The sequence below is a fragment of the Astatotilapia calliptera genome, chromosome 13, assembly GCF_900246225.1.
Source record: "Astatotilapia calliptera chromosome 13, fAstCal1.2, whole genome shotgun sequence".
NCBI lineage: Eukaryota > Metazoa > Chordata > Actinopteri > Cichliformes > Cichlidae > Astatotilapia > Astatotilapia calliptera.
In genome coordinates this window covers 1-19,608 of record NC_039314.1, presented here as the reverse complement: position 1 = coordinate 19,608, position 19,608 = coordinate 1, and the positions used below count along the sequence as shown (strand labels likewise).

At 41.9% G+C, this 19,608-nt stretch overlaps 1 pseudogene; it reads left to right on the top strand.

The window, feature by feature from the left end:
• LOC113034810 (uncharacterized) overlaps positions 1-19,601 on the top strand; it is a 234,154-nt pseudogene extending 214,553 nt beyond the window's left edge.
• Positions 19,602-19,608: the final 7 nt, after the last annotated feature.

Genomic DNA, 19,608 nt, shown 5'->3' with positions numbered 1-19,608 from the left:
ATCAGTTGTTGGGTGTTGACGTGTGCTTGGCCGATGAGGCTTTACTTGGACTGCTGGAGGATTTTCAGGGGCAGTTGGCAAAAACCCACAAGGTAACAAAAGGTCTCTGTGGAGAGTTCTAGTGGAACCTTGGTGATGCTCGGGTTTGACTGTGTATACTGGGAGGTTGTCTTTTTGGCTTACAACCACGTGGACGACGGACTCCCACTTATCAGCCAATTTGTTTTTTCCCCTAATCCGAACATTCCTTACAAGCACGCGATCTCCGACACCTAAGACAGATTCGGTTACATGTTTGTCATATCTAGTTTTGTTACGTTCAGCAACTTTGCTTACATTTTTGGTAGCCAGTTGGTAGCTCTCCTGAAGGTGAGATTTGAGGGCTTTAACATACTGTGAGTGAGATTGCTGCTGGCGATGGTTCAGGGGGACATTGAAGGCAAGATCAATGGGTAACCTAGGCTGTCTGCCAAACATTAACTCGTACGGCGTAAACCCTGTACTTTCATGTTTGGTGCAGTTATACGCGTGAACGAGTGGCTTAACAAAGTCACAACAATGTTTCTTGTCTTCGTCTTGAGTGTACCCAACATGTTTAGCAGGGTTCTATTAACCTCTCCACAGGGTTTCCCCTGGGATGGTAGGGTGAAGTTCTGACCTTCTGAATCCCAGCTAGGTCGCATAACTCTTTGATAGTTTTTGACTCAAGTCTGCTCCCTGATCGCTATGCAACTTCTTGGGAAAACCGTAGTGGATTATAAAGTTTTCCCACAGGGCCTTGGCTACAGTTTTAGCCTTTTGGTTGGGAGTTGTCATTGCTACAGCATACTTCGTAAAGAAATCTGTAATAACTAAGACATCTTTAGTGTTGCTGCGATCTGGTTCAATTGTCAAGAAATCAATACACACCAACTCTAGAGGTCTGGTGACTTGAATGTTTACTAGGGGCGCCGCCCTCTCTGGCAGGGTCTTTCTGCAAACACACCTGCTACAGCTTTTGATCTTTTGCTCTATGTCTGAGGCCATTTTTGGCCAGAAAAATCTGGTTCTGGTTAAATCAAGGGTCCGGTCAAGACCAAAATGACCCATGTCATCGTGAAGGCTTTTGAAAACCATAGATCTTAGACTTTCAGGAAGAACCAGCTGGTACTGTGTCTCTTCACCTACTTGTCTTTTTCTGTACAAAATCCCGTTCTGCAACTCAAGTTTGTTTAACTCACGCAGAAGGATGCTAAGTTGTGGGATCTCGTTGCGTACAGTAGGAGGAGATGTTTCACCTGTTTCAAGCTGGTGTATGATTTCACTGATAGCAGGATCGTTTGTTTGACTTTGTCTTATCTCTTCTTCTGACAAGCTTGGAATGACAGGAAAAGCATCACACTGGTCGAAACTGTCGGGAACCGCATCAACGGACGTAGACAGTGAAGTTACGAGTGGGCAGGCGAGAGCATGGTCTGTGTCAAGAGACTGGACTAGATGTTTCTCACATATTGCACTGACAGCTTGAGTGGGAACGTGAGTGAAAGGATCGGTGCCAGGCAAGTGGTGTTGCACAAACTGACGGATCCGCTCCTGTTCCTTCAGGGAGACAAGGTCATTTAATGGCTCGAGATGCGGACGACGAGATAGGCCATCTGCGTCCATGTTTTGTTTGCCTGCTCTGTACCTAAGCTGGAACTCGAAAGAGGACAGGGCGGACAACCAGCGATAGCTCGTCGCGTCTAACTTAGCGGTGGTCAAAATGTAAGTTAGAGGGTTACTGTCAGTTATTACTGTGAAAGGACTGCCATATAAGTAATCACAAAACTTTTCCGTTACAGCCCATTTGAGGGCAAGAAACTCAAGCTTATGAGCAGGATAACGGCTTTCGCTTTTTGATAGTCCTCTGCTTGCGTATGCAATTACTCGCAACTCTCCCTCCTGCTCTTGATAAAGAGCTGCCCCTAACCCGATTGTGCTTGCATCTGTATGTAATACATAAGGCAACTTTGGATCGGCAAAGCCTAGAATTGGGGCAGAAGTCAGTTTGTCTATAATAGTCTCAAACGCTTTCTGACAACTCTCTGTCCATCTCTCCCCGAAAGGAGCTTTTGGCTGAAAGTATTGGACGTAGTTGGACTTAGAGCTATTGTTTTTTCGCAGTGGGGGGTATCCAGCAGTTAGGTTGGTAAGGGGTTTTACGATCTTAGAAAAGTCCTTAATAAACCGCCTATAATACCCCGCAAACCCTAAGAAGGAGCGGAGTTCTTTCAAGTTCTTGGGACTTGGCCATGTTTTTAACGCTGCTACTTTCTCGGGGTCTGTTTCTACACCGTTTTGGGAGACAATGTGCCCCAAGTACCGAACTGACGTCTGAAAAAACATACATTTTTCAGGCGATAGCTTCAGACCGTATTCTTTGAGACGATTAAGCACATGGAGAAGGCGGGTCTCGTGTTGTTCGAGGGTTTCGGAGTAAACTATAAGGTCGTCTAGATAGACCAGGACTTCCTTAAGGTTGATGTCACCCATACATTTCTCCATCAGCCTTTGAAATGTGCTGGGAGCGTTTGTTATGCCTTGAGGCATCCGGTTGAACTCAAAGAACCCCATCGGACATACGAAGGCTGTTTTGTGCTTATCTGCCTCATCGACCTCAATCTGGTAGTACCCACTTTTGAGGTCAAGGACCGAGAACCACTTCGATCCTGTCAAGGCGGAGAACGCTTCTTCCAAGTTAGGAAGCGCGTAGGCGTCTTTGATGGTGTTCAGATTCAACTTACGGTAATCTACACAGAGTCTTACGTCTCCATTCTTCTTCCTTACCACCACTATCGGTGAGGAAAATGGCGACTCGGATTCGCGAATGACACCTGCATCGCTTAGCTCCTGCAAATGCCTCCGTACGGCGTCAAGATCTTGTGGTCGTACAGGACGGGGTCTGTGCTTAAAGGGGGTTTCATCGCTCAATTTGATTTGGTGTTTTACTTTGTTAGTGCAACCAAAGTCTGTATCGTGTAGTGCAAAAACCTCCGACATAGCACTTAACTTTTGTGTGATTCGTTCTTTCCATTCAGCAGGGACTGGAGAATCAGCAAAGTTAAGATTAAGCTCAGCAGGGTTTGAGCTGGGAGTCTGTTTGGACTGCTCTGTGATCTGACTGTTTGGTATGATCTCTTGAATAGCATGCATTTCAGCTATGACACTTTTCGCAGGGATAACTATGTCATGCTTACTTTCATTTCGCAGGACCACTGGAAGCTTTTGTGAGGGTTTCTCAGCAAGGGTAAGTAGACAGTTGGTGACCAAGACACCACCTGGCAAGGAGGATGTAGAGGGGGTCTCGACTACTACCCACCCGCCTGAGTGTTCAGTTTTTGCGTGGACTAAACCTTCTAACACTCGAGTTTGGCCTGCAGGAATGACTTCAGGCTCTTTCCCTGACAGAGTGACAAGACCAAGGCTGTCGTCCTCTTTTTGCTTGTGTCTTTGTTGTAACACGCTCAGCACTACTCTATAACCATAAGGCAGGATACTGAGGTCTGTATTAGCCAAGGAGAGGCTTTCAAAGACAAGGTCAAGAGTGTTAGTGCCAATTAAGAGAGAAGACTGAACACTAGAGCGTGTGTCTGGAACAATTAATGCAAGAGAAGACACAGTAAGTTCAGTACCAAAACAGTTCTTTGGAAAGGTAATGTCGACACAAATATAGCCTGAATATGGAACATTCTGACCATTTGCAGCTTCGACTTCTAGCAGGTCCTGTATTGGATGGATTTCAAGGTCTGCAAGATTGTTTTCATAGAACGATCGGGACACTGTGGTCACTTGCGATCCGGTATCAAGAAGGCAGTTGCAAGCTTGATCATTGATTTTCACTTGAGCAGTGTACTTAGCTCCAATTAGACCCTTGGGTAGTTTCACAGTGGCTGATTTATTGTTTGAGAATCGTTTTTTGGGTTTATGTGAAGGCTCGGTGGGACTAGTTTTGTCCGTAGCACCCATTTGTCCCGCAATGAGGGCTCCCTTTAGTTTAAAGGCTGTGTTTGCTTGTTTTGTCTATCCCACAGCAACTGTTTTTCTTTCAACTGTTTCCTTTTGTCAGTGACTAAAGACGGGTTTGGGTCATTTGGGCACACAGAGGCAATATGGCCGTCTTCGCCGCACTGGAAGCAGTAACCAGGCCTGGGCCTACTCTTCGCAGCTTGGGATGTCAAAAGGGTTCGTTCGGGTACTTGAGAGTTGGTCTTAGCAGTAGCTTTTGGAGGGTTAGACTTTTTCCTAGGAGGGTTCGGGGTTAATGTTGCGAGATGGCTTTGAAGCTGACTGATTTGTGCCTTTAATTCTGTGACCAGATCCTTTTGAGCATCTACTGGTGGGTCTACTTTCTGGGGTTTCAATCTCGTCAGTTCACTCTGCAGCGCAGTTATTTGTGTTCGCATTTCAGTGAGATCGTCTTGCATGGTGAGCGCAGGAAAGTCAGCATTTGCAGCAATAGAGTGAGAGGCTACTTTTGGTCTGGTGGCAGCAAAATGTTTTTTCATTCGGCTTTCTTTTGCAGTATGCTTGTCCTCTTCCACTCTCAACTGTAGCAGCAGCTCGGTGAATGAGGGGGGTTTATCTTTTTTCTTTTCGAGCTGAAGATCTGTTAACAAGGCATTATCCCAACACCCCCGACAGAATTGACGCAGAAGGTGTCGGTCTGCTTCACTAGCTACGACACCGCCTCTTTTCAGAGCTTTTGAGAGAGCTGTTTGCAAGCGATGGAGGTAGTGTGAAGGCTTTTCACCTGCATCTTGTAATGTGTTGAGGAATTTGGCGAAAAGCTCGTCGCCATCCTCCACAGTGCCAAAAGCTGAATGGAGTAGTTCAAGATAAGCTGAGGGCAAGGCTTCAGGGCCCAGAGGTTTCACCACGTTGGCAGCAGGCGGTACAAGACTGTCTACGATTTTCCGCGAGCGGTGCAAGTCAGACAGATTGGGATCTTGAAGTATGAGCTCTACACTGTGGCGCCATGTATCAAAGTCCACCTCATGACTAGGACAGGGCAGTTTGCCTGAAAAATTTGTGAGGCAGAAGGAGGCGCTCACTGGTGAGACAAGAGCTTCACTTCGCACTATGTGCTCTACTACAACCTTTTGCACATCAGGGTGTGTTATAAAGCTCTGTGGAATGGTAGTTTGTAGATCTGGCTGTGTCTGGTTGTCTGACTCAGAATCGCTGATGCATATGTTAGCTTTGATCAGTTCTGCAGTTTCACTTTGGATAGGTTGGTCATTTGCTTGTACTTGGGTTGTTAGTTCACTATGTGCATCTGGGGTAGGAGCTTCTGTGCTGTGTGTGACTGACTGAGCACATTGGGAAAGGTGTTCATGCAGAACAGCTTTCAAAAGATTTGCCACTAAGTCTAGCAATGTTTTGCAGTTCATTGAAAAAACTGTTGGTGGCGACGTTGGTAACAGCTGCGATGTACTCAGGTGACAGGGCTCGTATCTGATAAGTGACTTCATTCGGACATTCAAGTGTGTAGGGTAGTAAGGGTTCAAGTGTCGACAGAGCAGATCCACTCTCATACTCTACAATAGCATTTTTGTGGTAAGAAGACTTAGGGTCATCTATCTTAAGGGTTCTTGCTGTTCGACCATATCTGCTAAAAAGTCTTTTAAAGCTTCATCAGCGTCTGTGCCTGTAATCCCACTAACAATAACTGAGTTTGGGATTTTAACATTTTCTCTGTCAACTATTTCCATTTTGCCGGACTTGGCCTATTTTTGAGGTCTGGGTCAGGAAAAAAGCTTGAGGGATCAATTACTACTCCTGGCTGGCTCGCCACTTCTGTAACACTTCTGGAGTCATTACAGTATACTAGGACCAGTTAGGTTCGACTACTAGAGCAGTAATGAGCGTAGCATGTAATAAAGACCACAGACCAGTAAATACGTTTAAATTGCCGGCTTATTATTTTGTGAAGACAGGGAATAGACAGTTATAGACACATTACATAAAACATTCAACATCACACATTTAAGAAAACAAGGTTTTTCTTTCCCCTCTTTTAGTTCAGTATGTTCTGTCAGTTCATCCTATTTATCTCAAAACCTTTTATTTGGCTTTAGAAGGATGTTATTTTCAACCTAGGTTATTGTTTTATTTATTTCAAGTTCTAAGTTCAAGTTTATCCTTTGATCTATTTGCATTAACACTGTGTTATTTTAAATCAAGTTCAGTTCTTTAGGCCCAAGATTTAATTTAATCTTGGTCTAGGTTCACCTTTAAATTCTCAACCAGTTCTTATTTTGTTTTAACCCAACAAAATTATTTACATTTCCATTAACACCATTACAGCATTAAAATGTAAGGTTGACCAAAATAAATTACAAAAATAAATAAATAAATGTAAAACTGAAAACAATTCAGCAAAAGGCTGAATAAATCCCTTAAACAAACAAATAAACAAAAGAAAGTTGTCTCTGTGTCCTTTAACTATTAATCCTGGAATTACTCCGAATGATTATCCAGTGCTTTGAAAAGTCCGCTGTTCTTTTGCAGAGGTGTATGGATTAATCCTACCAGTTTTTTCAGCGAAAGAGCTCAACGTCCAGCAGGGGGCGTTTTCCTTTTTCCTGCTCGGTACAGTTCAATGGGTCCGTGGGTGGCTCGCCATCTTGTTTCTCGCTCAGCGGATCAAACTCCGATTCTAGCTCAGCATTTCCCGATCCAAACCTTAATGGCCAAGTCCCGTTCGGTTATGTTCACAACGTCACCAAGGCAAGGACAGGTCGGAAAAAACAAAAATACATTCTCCAGAGTACAAAATGGCTTTAAGTAGATTTTTGGCTTATTTTTACTATTTTTTCACTCATTTAAGCAGCAGCTCTGCAAGGACTGTCTGCATTTCTCCCTCTCAAGCATAAAAAAAAAGGAACAACCCGATTGGGTGTGGCTAATCACAGGAGTCACGCTGCAGCGTGCCCTTTCACAATAAGAGTCTCAACACATATTTTAGCCATTTTACCTGAATTAACATAAAACACCATGAATTAGCAAGTTCTGTACCCTTTTAACATGTTTTTAAACACAAATGAAATCCTATACCATGAATTATATCATTGCTGATGTTTTTAATGAATTTTCTAACCATTATGATCTATTTATTGACTATTTATCACCTGTAATATATTTCTTATGACTGTTTTTACTAACAGGCTTTTATTTGTTGTTAGCTATGTTAACCAGGGTTACAACATCACGCTCCAAAGCCCTATAGGTGGGAAAATGTACCATGTCGACCAATCAAAAATGATATGGAAACATGACATTTGGTTGTTTAGCAAAAGGGGGAAGTTTTAGGAGTGACCGGCAAGAGAGAGCGAGTGAGCGAAAGAGAGAGAGAGTTTTGATACGTGAGAGATTTGTGACGTTTACCGTGTTTGGTCTCAAGTTAGTTTGTTGTCTTGTGTATTTAGTGTGTAGCTGTTGTTTTGTTTTGTGTGTCAGTTCTACTAGTGATCGTCACAGTTGCTGCCTTAAAGCCAACAAAGGCAGATTGCAGTGTAAACGCTGAGTGACACACCTGCTGGTCAGACCTGCAGTTATCCCTGTGCTGTTCTCATATGTGTTAGAGTGACACAAACTATTGTTTGACACCTGATGTTCTGTAAATAGTTTGAAATGATTATATGAAAAACGTCTGAGCCTGGCTGCATTTTTTGGTAAATTTAGTACCATATAACTTTGTTGTTTGCAAAACGTGTGCGTATTTTTAAAATGTACAATCTCTATTTGCATTTCAAGGTTATGAAGATGATTCGTTAAACATGTGTGTGGTGTTTTACAGTCAAAATATTCACTTTTCTACTTGTATTTTTAAATTTTGTCTGAATTTAGATAAATTGTGCTGATACAGTTGGTCAAAATGAGAAAATAACAGATTGGCAAGATAAACTGTTTTTAAAGGTAAAATATAGAGGCCACATCAAAAGTAGTCAAGAAGGGTTAAAGGCTAAAAGCAAAGTTGTCACCAAGTACTGTTTATATTTGTGGTATTGCTGCAGCTTTTTTGAGTATTAATTTGGTGCCTTTGTGTGAAATAATGGTATTGTGAGTGATCCATATAGTCACAAAGAATAGCCACTTGTTTCTGTGCTACCAAAGTTCCCCGGCTTTCATTCAAAATGTGTTTATCGTCAGCACCTGCACATTAAACTACTTAAACATTATAAATGTCTTCAAGCTCACACTGAGGCCTGTGGGGTACTATCAGCCACTGAGACAGTACACACATTTATATGTGTTTGTATATGAATATTTCATACTTTAAGACTGCCTGTTTATTTAAGGGAGATGAACAAAATACATTGGAATTGTACAAAATAATATCATGGATGATAAATTAAATAGATTTTAAGTAGATGCTTGTGCATTCTTAAAGTCTTATATGTTGAACTGAACTATGTGATCTGTTCAAAGCCTTAATCTTAATTTGAAGTGAAATGTGCATTTTGAGTTTATACACTATGTATATAAGGCGACCGTTTCCTTTTGCAGTATTTTTGTGTGGTGTACTTTTCTATGTCTTAACAAAAGGGGAACAAAGGTGTTTAAGTTCACCTAGGATGATGTGTTTTAATTTTCACATGGTCTTGCTTGAATTTGACCCTGACAAAGGCGTATGAACTCTGTCAGCTGTTTGGAGTTTCCATTTTCTAAACTTCTACATTCTGAACCTTCTTCAGCTCTGAACAGATGATGAAACACTGAATGATTTCAAGCTCACACTTTGTCTAATAAACTTACATCTTTCATTCTTTATACAGATTGAGGGCTGTGGTTTGTCAGAGATCAGCTGTGATTATCTGGCAGCAGCACTGAAGTCCAACCCCTCCCATCTGAGACAGCTGGACCTGAGCTCCAACAACAAGCTGCAGGATTCAGGAGTGAAGCATCTGTGTGGTTTCCTGGAGAGTCCAGGATGTGGACTTGAAACTCTGAGGTCAGTCAGCATGTTTTAGTTGTGCTGAGATGAATATGATGTGAAAGTTGTGCTGACACTAAACTGCAGACATCAGGCTGATATTATACTGATCCACACTGAGGATCTTCATGGTAAAGTCTGTTTTCTTCTTCTCTGGTTTAGTCCATTGACTGCAGCAGAACAATGTTCACATTTCAAACAGTGAGACTCAACGTATGGCCCGCGGCCCACACGCGGCCTGCCCACCTTTCCCTGATTCAGAGAGAGGGGACCCTGATTAACTGTGTAGTGTTCTTCCTCACAGTTCTAAGTATCAGACACAACAATGAATAATCCACAGCTGACTGTCTTTAGCAGGTCAAAGGTCACGGCACACAGCAGACAGTGGGAAATATTATAACTCTGATCATTTATCAGCACATATCCATATGTATAAAAACAAAGCTGACACTGTGAGACTTGATCAGAGGTGTGATCATCACAGCAGAGGCCTTTGTGTCAAAGTCACTGAGGATCAAACAGAAACACATGAAGCAGATTTTCCTGTTCTGGCTTTTTATAGCAGATAACCTTCAAAATATTCTGCAGTCCATCAAAAACTGAAGCAAACCATGAATCAACATGTGAACATGAGCTGATGCTGCTGAAGTGAAGCAAAGTTACAGAGGTTTGATTACAGACACAGCTGAGAGTTTGTAATCTGTCATCATTTTAAAAGGTTTACATTTCTTCAGTATATCCACATTTGCAGCTGCTACCTCAACCTCCACTTGTCCAACACAACTGCTGTCCACTGCCTCCATGACATTGTGATTTTGCTGTTGGTCTTCTGTCAGATCTTCATCAATCACTTCTGCACGGGGCACACCTTCAGACTCTGCAGCTGCATAACGAAAGCCTGTAAGATAAAATTAGACATAAGGTAAATGTACACCAATATTCCAATGACAGGTGTGTGATTCATCTGGAAGTTATGTGCGGATTAGTGTACAGTGATAGCAATTTAGTATGTTTTTAGAGGGGGGGGGTTGTTTACCTCCGATGGGTGCTCTTTTTCGCTTCCGTTGCGTACGCCTTGAGTGCCGGTCCGAGTCTGATACAGGTATGTCGTCATGCCCCATGTGCAGTGTTGGTGCCCAGTCTGGATTTGTTACATCCATTTCATATGCTGGTTTGCCTGCAATAATGCCAAATCATAAGCTACTCAGTCGACATGATGTGGTTCTGCAGCATCACACATTAGCATGTTTTATCTCATTATCTATGACCTCAGCACATTGAAAATAACACTAAAAGCCTTTCAAGAGTGATATGAATTAATTTAGAACTCACCGGAAAGAAAATGCCGTGAGCAAACCAACAAAAAGCTGGGGATTGCAGAGAACTCGATATCCGCTCGTCTCACCGCTGCAATCCAAGCCTGACGTCTTTGTTTAGTAATATCGGATACATGGGATCCCTCACGTTGCCTCCAGGATGGAAAACGATGAAAAGAGAGCCCGTTATCCAGCTTCTTGCCTTCACGATCGTGTGATCTAACGTTGCAACCGACAACACAACACGTACGATCCATAGCTGAAATGGTATCCTTTGGCTGGCCTACTGTCATGGCGGAAGGGGGCATGGCCCATCTCCCGTGACATCACGCTCCAAAGCCCTATAGGTGGGAAAATGTACCATGTCGACCAATCAAAAATGATATGGAAACATGACATTTGGTTGTTTAGCAAAAGGGGGAAGTTTTAGGAGTGACCGGCAAGAGAGAGCGAGTGAGCGAAAGAGAGAGAGAGTTTTGATACGTGAGAGATTTGTGACGTTTACCGTGTTTTGGTCTCAAGTTAGTTTGGTTGTCTTTGTGGTATTTAGTGTGTAGCTGTTGTTTTGTATTTGTGTGTCAGTTCTACTAGTGATCGTCACAGTTGCTGCCTTAAAGCCAACAAAGGCAGATTGCAGTGTAAACGCTGAGTGACACACCTGCTGTCAGACCTGCAGGTTTATCCCTGTGCTGTTCTCATATGTGTTAGAGTGACACAAACTATTGTTTGACACCTGATTGTTCTGTAAAATAGTTTTGAAATGATTATATGAAAAACGTCTGAGCCTTGGCTGCATTTTTTTGGTAAATAGTACCATATAACTTTGTTGTTTGCCAAAACGTGTGCGTATTTTTAAAAATGTACAATCTCTATTTGCATTTCAAGTTATGAAGATGATTCGTTAAACATGTGTGTGGTTTTTACAGTCAAAATATCACTTTCTACGTGTATTTTAAATTTTGTCTGAATTTAGATAAATTGTGCTTGATACAGTTGGTCAAAATGAGGAAAATAACAGATTGGCAAGATAAACTGTTTTTAAAGGTAAAATATAGAGGCCACATCAAAGTAGTCAAGAAGGGTTAAAGGCTAAAAGCAAAGTTGTCACCAAGTACTGTTATATTTGTGGTGTATTGCTGCAGCTTTTTTGAGTATTAATTTGGTGCCTTTGTGTGAAATAATGGTATTGTGAGTGATCCATATAGTCACAAAGAATAGCCACTTGTTTCTGTGCTACCAAAGTTCCCCGGCTTTCATTCAAAATGGTTTATCGTCAGCACCTGCACATTAAACTACTTAAACATTATAAATGTCTTCAAGCTCACACTGAGGCCTGTGGGGTACTATCAGCCACTGAGACAGTACACACATTTATATGTGTTGTATATGAATATTTCATACTTTAAGACTGCCTGTTTATTTAAGGGAGATGAACAAAATACATTGGAATTGTACAAAATAATATCATGGATGATAAATTAAATAGATTTTAAGTAGATGCTTGTGCATTCTTAAAGTCTTATATGTTGAACTGAACTATGTGATCTGTTCAAAGCCTTAATCTTAATTGAAGTGAAATGTGCATTTTGAGTTTATACACTATGTATATAAGGCGACCGTTTCCTTTGCAGTATTTTTGTGTGGTGTACTTTTCTATGTCTTAACAAAAGGGGAACAAAGGTGTTTAAGTTCACCTAGGATGATGTGTTTTAATTTTCACATGGTCTTGCTTGAATTGACCCTGACAAAGGCGTATGAACTCTGTCAGCTGTTTGGAGTTTCCATTTTCTAAACTTCTACATTCTGAACCTTCTTCAGCTCTGAACAGATGATGAAACACTGAATGATTTCAAGCTCACACTTTGTCTAATAAACTTACATCTTTCATTCTTTATACAGATTGAGGACTGTGGTTTGTCAGAGATCAGCTGTGATTATCTGGCAGCAGCACTGAAGTCCAACCCCTCCCATCTGAGACAGCTGGAAGCTGAGCTGGAACAACACAAGCTGCAGGATTCAGGAGTGAAGCATCTGTGTGGTTTCCTGGAGAGTCCAGGATGTGGACTTGAAACTCTGAGGGTCAGTCAGCATGTTTTAGTGTGCTGAGATGAATATTGATGTGAAAGTTGTGCTGACACTAAACTGCAGACCATCAGGGCTGATATTATACTGATCCACACTGAGGATCTTCATGGTAAAGTCTGTTTCTTCTTCTCTGGTTTAGTCCATTGACTGCAGCAGAACAATGTTCACATTTCAAACGTCGAGACTCAACGTATGGCCCGCGGCCCCACACGCGGCCTGCCCACCTTTCCTGATTCAGAGAGAGGGGACCCTGATTAACTGTGTAGTGTTTTCCTCACAGTTCTTAAGTATCAGACACAACAATGAATAATCCACAGCTGACTGTCTTTAAGCAGGTCAAAGGTCACGGCACACAGCAGACAGTGGGAAATATTATAACTCTGATCATTTATCAGCACATATCATATGTATAAAAACAAAGCTGACACTGTGAGACTTGATCAGAGGTGTGATCATCACAGCAGAGGCCTTTGTGTCAAAGTCACTGAGGATCAAACAGAAACACATGAAGCAGATTTTCCTGTTCTGGCTTTTTTATAGCAGATAACCTTCAAAATATTCTGCAGTCCATCAAAAACTGAAGCAAACCATGAATCAACATGTGAACATGAGCTGATGCTGCTGAAGTGAAGCAAAGTTACAGAGGTTTGATTACAGACACAGCTGAGAGTTTGTAATCTGTCATCATTTTAAAAGGTTTACATTTCTCAGTATATCCACATTTGCAGCTGCTACCTCAACCTCCACCTGTCCAACACAACTGCTGTCCACTGCCTCCATGACATTGTGATTTTGCTGTTGTCTTCTGTCAGATCTTCATCAATCACTTCTGCACGGGCACACCTTCAGACTCTGCAGCTGCATAACGAAAGCCTGTAAGATAAATTAGACATAAGGTAAATGTACACCATATTCCAATGACAGGGTGTGGTGATTCATCTGGAAGTTATGTGGGATTAGTGTACAGTGATAGCAATTTAGTATGTTTTTAGAGGGGGGGGTTGTTTACCTCGATGGGTGCTCTTTTTCGCTTCCGTTGCGTACGCCTTGAGTGCCGGTCCGAGCTGATACAGGTATGTCGTCATGCCCCATGTGCAGTGTTGGTGCCCAGTCTGGATTTGTTACATCCATTTCATATGCTGGTTTGCCTGCAATAATGCCAAATCATAAGCTACTCAGTCGACATGATGGTGGTTCTGCAGCACCACACATTAGCATGTTTTATCTCATTTATCTATGACCTCAGCACGTTGAAAATAAACACTAAAAGCCTTCAAGAGTGATTATGAATTAATTTAGAACCTCACCGGGAAAGAAATGCCGTGAGCCAAACCAAAGCAAAAAAGCTGGGATGGCAGGAGAACTCGATATCCGCGGTCTCACCGCTGCAATCCAAGCCTGACGTCTTTTGTTTAGTAATATCGGGATACATGGGATCCCTGCACGTGCCTCCAGGATGGGAAAACGATGAAAAGAGAGCCCGTTGATCCAGCTTTTGCCGTCACGGAATCGTGTGAAGTGCTAACGTTGCAACGGACAACACAACACGACGATCCATACTGAAATGGATCCTTGGCTGGCCTACTGTCATGGCGGAAGGGGGCATGGCCCATCTCCCGTGAACATCACGCTCCAAAGCCCTATAGGTGGGAAAATGTAACCATGTCCGACCAATCCCAAAAATGATATGGGAAACATAACATTTGGTTGGTTTTAGCAAAAGGGGAAGTTTTAGGAGGTGACCGGCCAACAGAGGAGCGAGTGAAGCGAAAGAGAGAGGGAGAGTTTTAGATACGTGACGAGATTGTGAACGTTTACCGTGTTTGGTCTCAGAGTTAGTTTGTTGTCTTGTGTAATTTAGTGTGGTAGCTGGTTGTTTTCGTTTTGTGTGTCAGTCTACTAGTGATCGTCATCTAGTTGCTGCCCTTAAATCCCAAACAAGGGCAGAATTGCAGATGGTAACGCTGGGATAGACACACCCTGCTGTCAGAACCTGCATGGTTATATCCCTGTGCTGTTCTCATATGTGTATAGAGTGACACAAACTATTGTTTGACACCTGATTGTTCTGTATAATAGGTTTGAAATGTTATATGAAAAACGTCGTGAGCCTGGGCTGCATTTTTTAGGTAAATAGTACCATATAGACTTTGTGGTTTGGACAAAACCTGGTGCGTATTTTTAATAAATGGTACCAATCTCAATTTGCATTTCAAGTTATGAAGATGATCGTTAACATGTGTGTGTGGTTTTGACAGTCAAAATATCACTTTCTACGTGTATTTTAAATTTTGTCTGAATTTAGATAAATTGTGCTGATACAGTTGGTCAAAATGAGAAAATAACAGATAAACTGTTTTTAAAGGTAAAATATAGAGGCCACATCAAAAGTAGTCAAGAAGGGTTAAAGGCTAAAAGCAAAGTTGTCACCAAGTACTGTTTATATTTGTGTGTATTGCTGCAGCTTTTTTGAGTATTAATTTGGTGCCTTTGTGTGAAATAATGGTATTGTGAGTGATCCATATAGTCACAAAGAATAGCCACTTGTTTCTGTGCTACCAAAGTTCCCCGGCTTTCATTCAAAATGTGTTTATCGTCAGCACCTGCACATTAAACTACTTAAACATTATAAATGTCTTCAAGCTCACACTGAGGCCTGTGGGGTACTATCAGCCACTGAGACAGTACACACATTTATATGTGTTTGTATATGAATATTTCATACTTTAAGACTGCCTGTTTATTTAAGGGAGATGAACAAAATACATTGGAATTGTACAAAATAATATCATGGATGATAAATTAAATAGATTTTAAGTAGATGCTTGTGCATTCTTAAAGTCTTATATGTTGAACTGAACTATGTGATCTGTTCAAAGCCTTAATCTTAATTTGAAGTGAAATGTGCATTTTGAGTTTATACACTATGTATATAAGGCGACCGTTTCCTTTTGCAGTATTTTTGTGTGGTGTACTTTTCTATGTCTTAACAAAAGGGGAACAAAGGTGTTTAAGTTCACCTAGGATGATGTGTTTTAATTTTCACATGGTCTTGCTTGAATTTGACCCTGACAAAGGCGTATGAACTCTGTCAGCTGTTTGGAGTTTCCATTTTCTAAACTTCTACATTCTGAACCTTCTTCAGCTCTGAACAGATGATGAAACACTGAATGATTTCAAGCTCACACTTTGTCTAATAAACTTACATCTTTCATTCTTTATACAGATTGTGGAGCTGTGGTTTGTCAGAGATCAGCTGTGATTATCTGGCAGCAGCACTGAAGTCCAACCCCTCCCATCTGAGACAGCTGGAGCTGAGCTTCAACAACAAGCTGAAGGATCCAGATGTGAAGCAGCTGTCTGATCCTCAGAGTCCAGACTACAGACTGAAGACTCTGCTGTAAGTAGAGTGATGGAGTGAGTGGGTGGTGCTGTCAGCAGTATTGTACTAAACACAGTCAGTATGAAACAAAGATCCAGTGTTTCCTGTAAAGCTGCAGCTTCTCAGTGAAGCTGTGAGAGGAGAATGGTGACAGGCTTCAGGATTGGACACAAACACTTCCTGTTTCTGACCTTTATGGTCACCATAGTAACGGCTGACACGCTCTGATCAAACACTGTCAACAGCCAATCAGCTCTCTGAACAAAGCAGCACGCAGACCAATGACTGCATTCATTTCCAAGTTTAAAGCAGTGAAGAACACAGTCTGTAGGTGAGGAAGAATTTAGTGAGAGCAGATGTTTGGATGGAATTCCTCCAGTCAATCCACACTGAGGATTGTTATGGATTCAAATATTGGGGATGGAGACAAGATGAAAAACCAAAAGAACAACACTGGTCCGGTCGGGTTCAGTCAAACAATGATTTTAATGATCACACGCGCAGGAGATAAACACCGTACGCAGACAGCATCAGATCTCAAAAATGGTGGAGCATTGCTCAAACTCTTATAGCCTCTCGTAGCCCCCACCTAATCATAAAAGCCTAAACATTCACACTCTCTCTCACACGGCGCCTAAGCTACGACCTTGGCTCCCTGTTTATCTGCTCCTGCTGAGATGGGGCAGGAAACTCCAGCATGTTCTGTTCTCTTCTAATCAGACAAATAAGATGATGACTTTCTGCAAACAGTATTTTCTTATAACTTAGCAGTATAATGCATCATAAAACAACATCATTCATTCACAATAAAGCAGCAGTCTAATGTAATGCAAATCAATCTAACAAATAGTTATCAGCTTCTTCTAATTCAGGAGAATAATGCAAACTAAAACTACATAATAATTCACAATCTTTAATTAGGGGTATAACATGGCATAAAATAATATTATAACCCAACAGGATCTTCATGGTAAAGTCTGTTTTCTTCTTCTCTGGCTAGGCTTAGTACCCCATTAATCAGTTGTGTTTTAACATTGCTCTCTGCAGGGTTGATGACAAGACTTTTAAATCTTCCATAGACAAAACCAGTGAGTACTGAGACTCTGTGTCACATTCATCACTATTTCATCAACAGCATATCACATGAAAGCTGTTTGTGCTTATTTCATTCTGCAAAAATCTATAAATTATGGGGTTTTTAAGGATGTGTTTTTAGGTACTGGTTTTGGTCAAAATATTTTAATACTTTAAAATCTTTTTAGTGAGTGAGAAGGCTGCAGCTGAAGAAGATGGTGGGTCCTTAAGGAAGAAAGAGAAATCCCTCACAGACAGTTTGTATTTGATCAGAAAACCACTAAAAAACTAATATGATTGTAAACAGCACCAGTTAGAGTTCCAGGAAATCCTGACATATTCGATGTTTGTCTCTCATCAGGTGACTCTGAGGTCAGACTGAATCCAGACTCATTAGACACAGAGCTTGATTTGTCTAAGGATGACATAAAGCACATTAAGGTGAGAGAAAAGCATGTGGATCTGATTGTCTTGTGACACAAAAAAGAGGCCTTCAGCACAGAAATTGTGTCAGGTGTGTTAAAGCACAGGGCAGACAACCAGTCAGGTAGAGCTGGGCGATATGAGAATTTTTCATATCACGATATGTTTTTTTCATTTCAGGCGATAAGGATATCTATCACGATATAAGCCAAATAACTATATTTGTAAGATTTAAATGTGCCGTTGCTCACAAGTAAAATGTGAAATAATCAGCAGCTTGTTTTTATTTAAATATTTATTTCCCATAATAAGTTCAACAGGGTAGATGTACTTAAGGAACATGAGACTTTTTCAGATAGATAAAGGCAAATATTGCAAACTACACAAAAGGCAGCCGCTAAAGCGTTTAAGTTTCAAAATAGAACAAACGAAACAGACTAAATTGTCAATTCTATTTAGAAACAAAATATGAATTCTAAAAATAAATCTTAGTTTGTTTTACAGAAGAACAGACAAAACTGACTAACTTTTGTCAATATCAAATAAACTGAGAACTAAAAGGAAATTCTCAATCTCTCCTTGTTGTATAGCTGAGCTTTTCAAACAGTTTTAACAGTTACTTTAGTCTGACAAAAGCCGAATGACGAATTAGCGCTTCCAGTCAGAGACTGAGGCTACGTCCACACGTACACGGGTATTTTTGAAAACGGAGATTTTCCGTTTTCGTTTTAAAAAATAATCCCGTCCACACATAAAGGCAGAAATGAAGGAAAACGCTGCTATGAACATGCCAAAGCAGCAGGTGGCGCTAGATTCCTAACCGTGCAGAAATGTTGGCCAATCAGAAGTCTAGAAGCCTCGGTGGGAAAAAGTAAACAAAGCTGGGGCATAGAAGCAGAACCGAGTCGTATGTGTGGACGAACAGTAACTGTGTGTATATGTAAGCATTTATACACTGCAGACAGTAGAATTAACAGTAACAGTATTGTAGAAATTCATTTCACCGAAACAATAACGTGGCGCACACAGTGTGACGCATGCTCCAGTTTATTGTATTTCCAGACTTGCTTTCGGCACAATTTACAGTGCACGCTACTCTGTTTTTTGTCAGACCTGAAATAGCCGAAATACCTTCACACTACGGAACTTCTATGGCTCTTCCGTTCGACAATCTCTCCGGCGTTGGAACCATCATCTGTTTTCTCTTCGGTCACGCTCGGTTGATTTTTCTAGTCGGCACACTCATTTCCTCCATTACGTGCTGGCTGCTTCCCAAACAAACACGTGTGGCTTGGCACTTGTGCTGTACGTAACAAGTCACGCGACGTGACGCTGCGGCTGTGATTGGTTCGGCTCTGCGCTACTTAATTTGGATTGGCTGACCTTTTTTTTTTTTTTTTTTAAAGAGGACAAGAGATGCGAGGTCTATCGCGATAGCTTAATTTCTCTATCGAGTAAAAGTTATATCGCGATACATATCGTTATCGTTCTATCGCCCAGCTCTACAGTCAGGTTTAAGATTCTGTGTCATTGTCAGTATGTTACTCGCAGTTTTGAAAGTGTGTACAGATAACACCTGATGTGTACTCTGTGTGCCTAGGGGCACACGCCACTAGCTGTGTGGTCCAGCTATGTTTCTACCCTCACCTATGGCCACGAGCTGTGGGTAGTGACTGAAAGAACGAGGTTGCGAATACAAGCGGTGGAAATGAGCTTCCTCCGAAGGGTGGCTGGCCTCTCCCTTAGAGATAGGGTGAGAAGTTCGGCCATCCGGGAGGGGCTCAGAGTAGAGCCGCTGCTCCTCCACATCGAAAGGAGCCAGCTGAGGTGGTTTGGGCGTCTGACAAGGATGCCCCCTGGGTGGTGAGGTGTTTGGGCATGTCCCACCGGGAGGAGGCCCCGGGGCAGACCCAGGACACGCTGGAGAGATTATATCTCTCGGCTGGCCTGGGAATGCCTTAGTGTTCCCCCGGATAAGCTGGAGGAGGTGGCTGGGGAGAGGGAGGTCTGGGCTTCTCTGCTTAGGCTGCTGCCCCTGCAGCCCCGGATAAAGCGGAAGAAGATGGATGGATGATGGATGGATGGGTGTACTCTGTATAGTTTGTTCACTGTTTACTTGTTTATTGCTGCTTTAAACAGCTGATGTATTTCCTCTCTGAATTCCAGCCTCCATCAAGCTTCACCCCTCAAGTACAAACTGAATCCACACACATCTCCTACAGGTGCTTCTAATTTCACATTAGGTTGATAACATGTATGTAATGATGTGACAAGACGCGTGATACAGCTGGAGGTGATCAGACCTCAGCTCATACAGGCTGGTTGGAGTGCTTCAGCCCTTCTGTGTCCTACAGGTTCAGGTGTCCTGGTCCAGG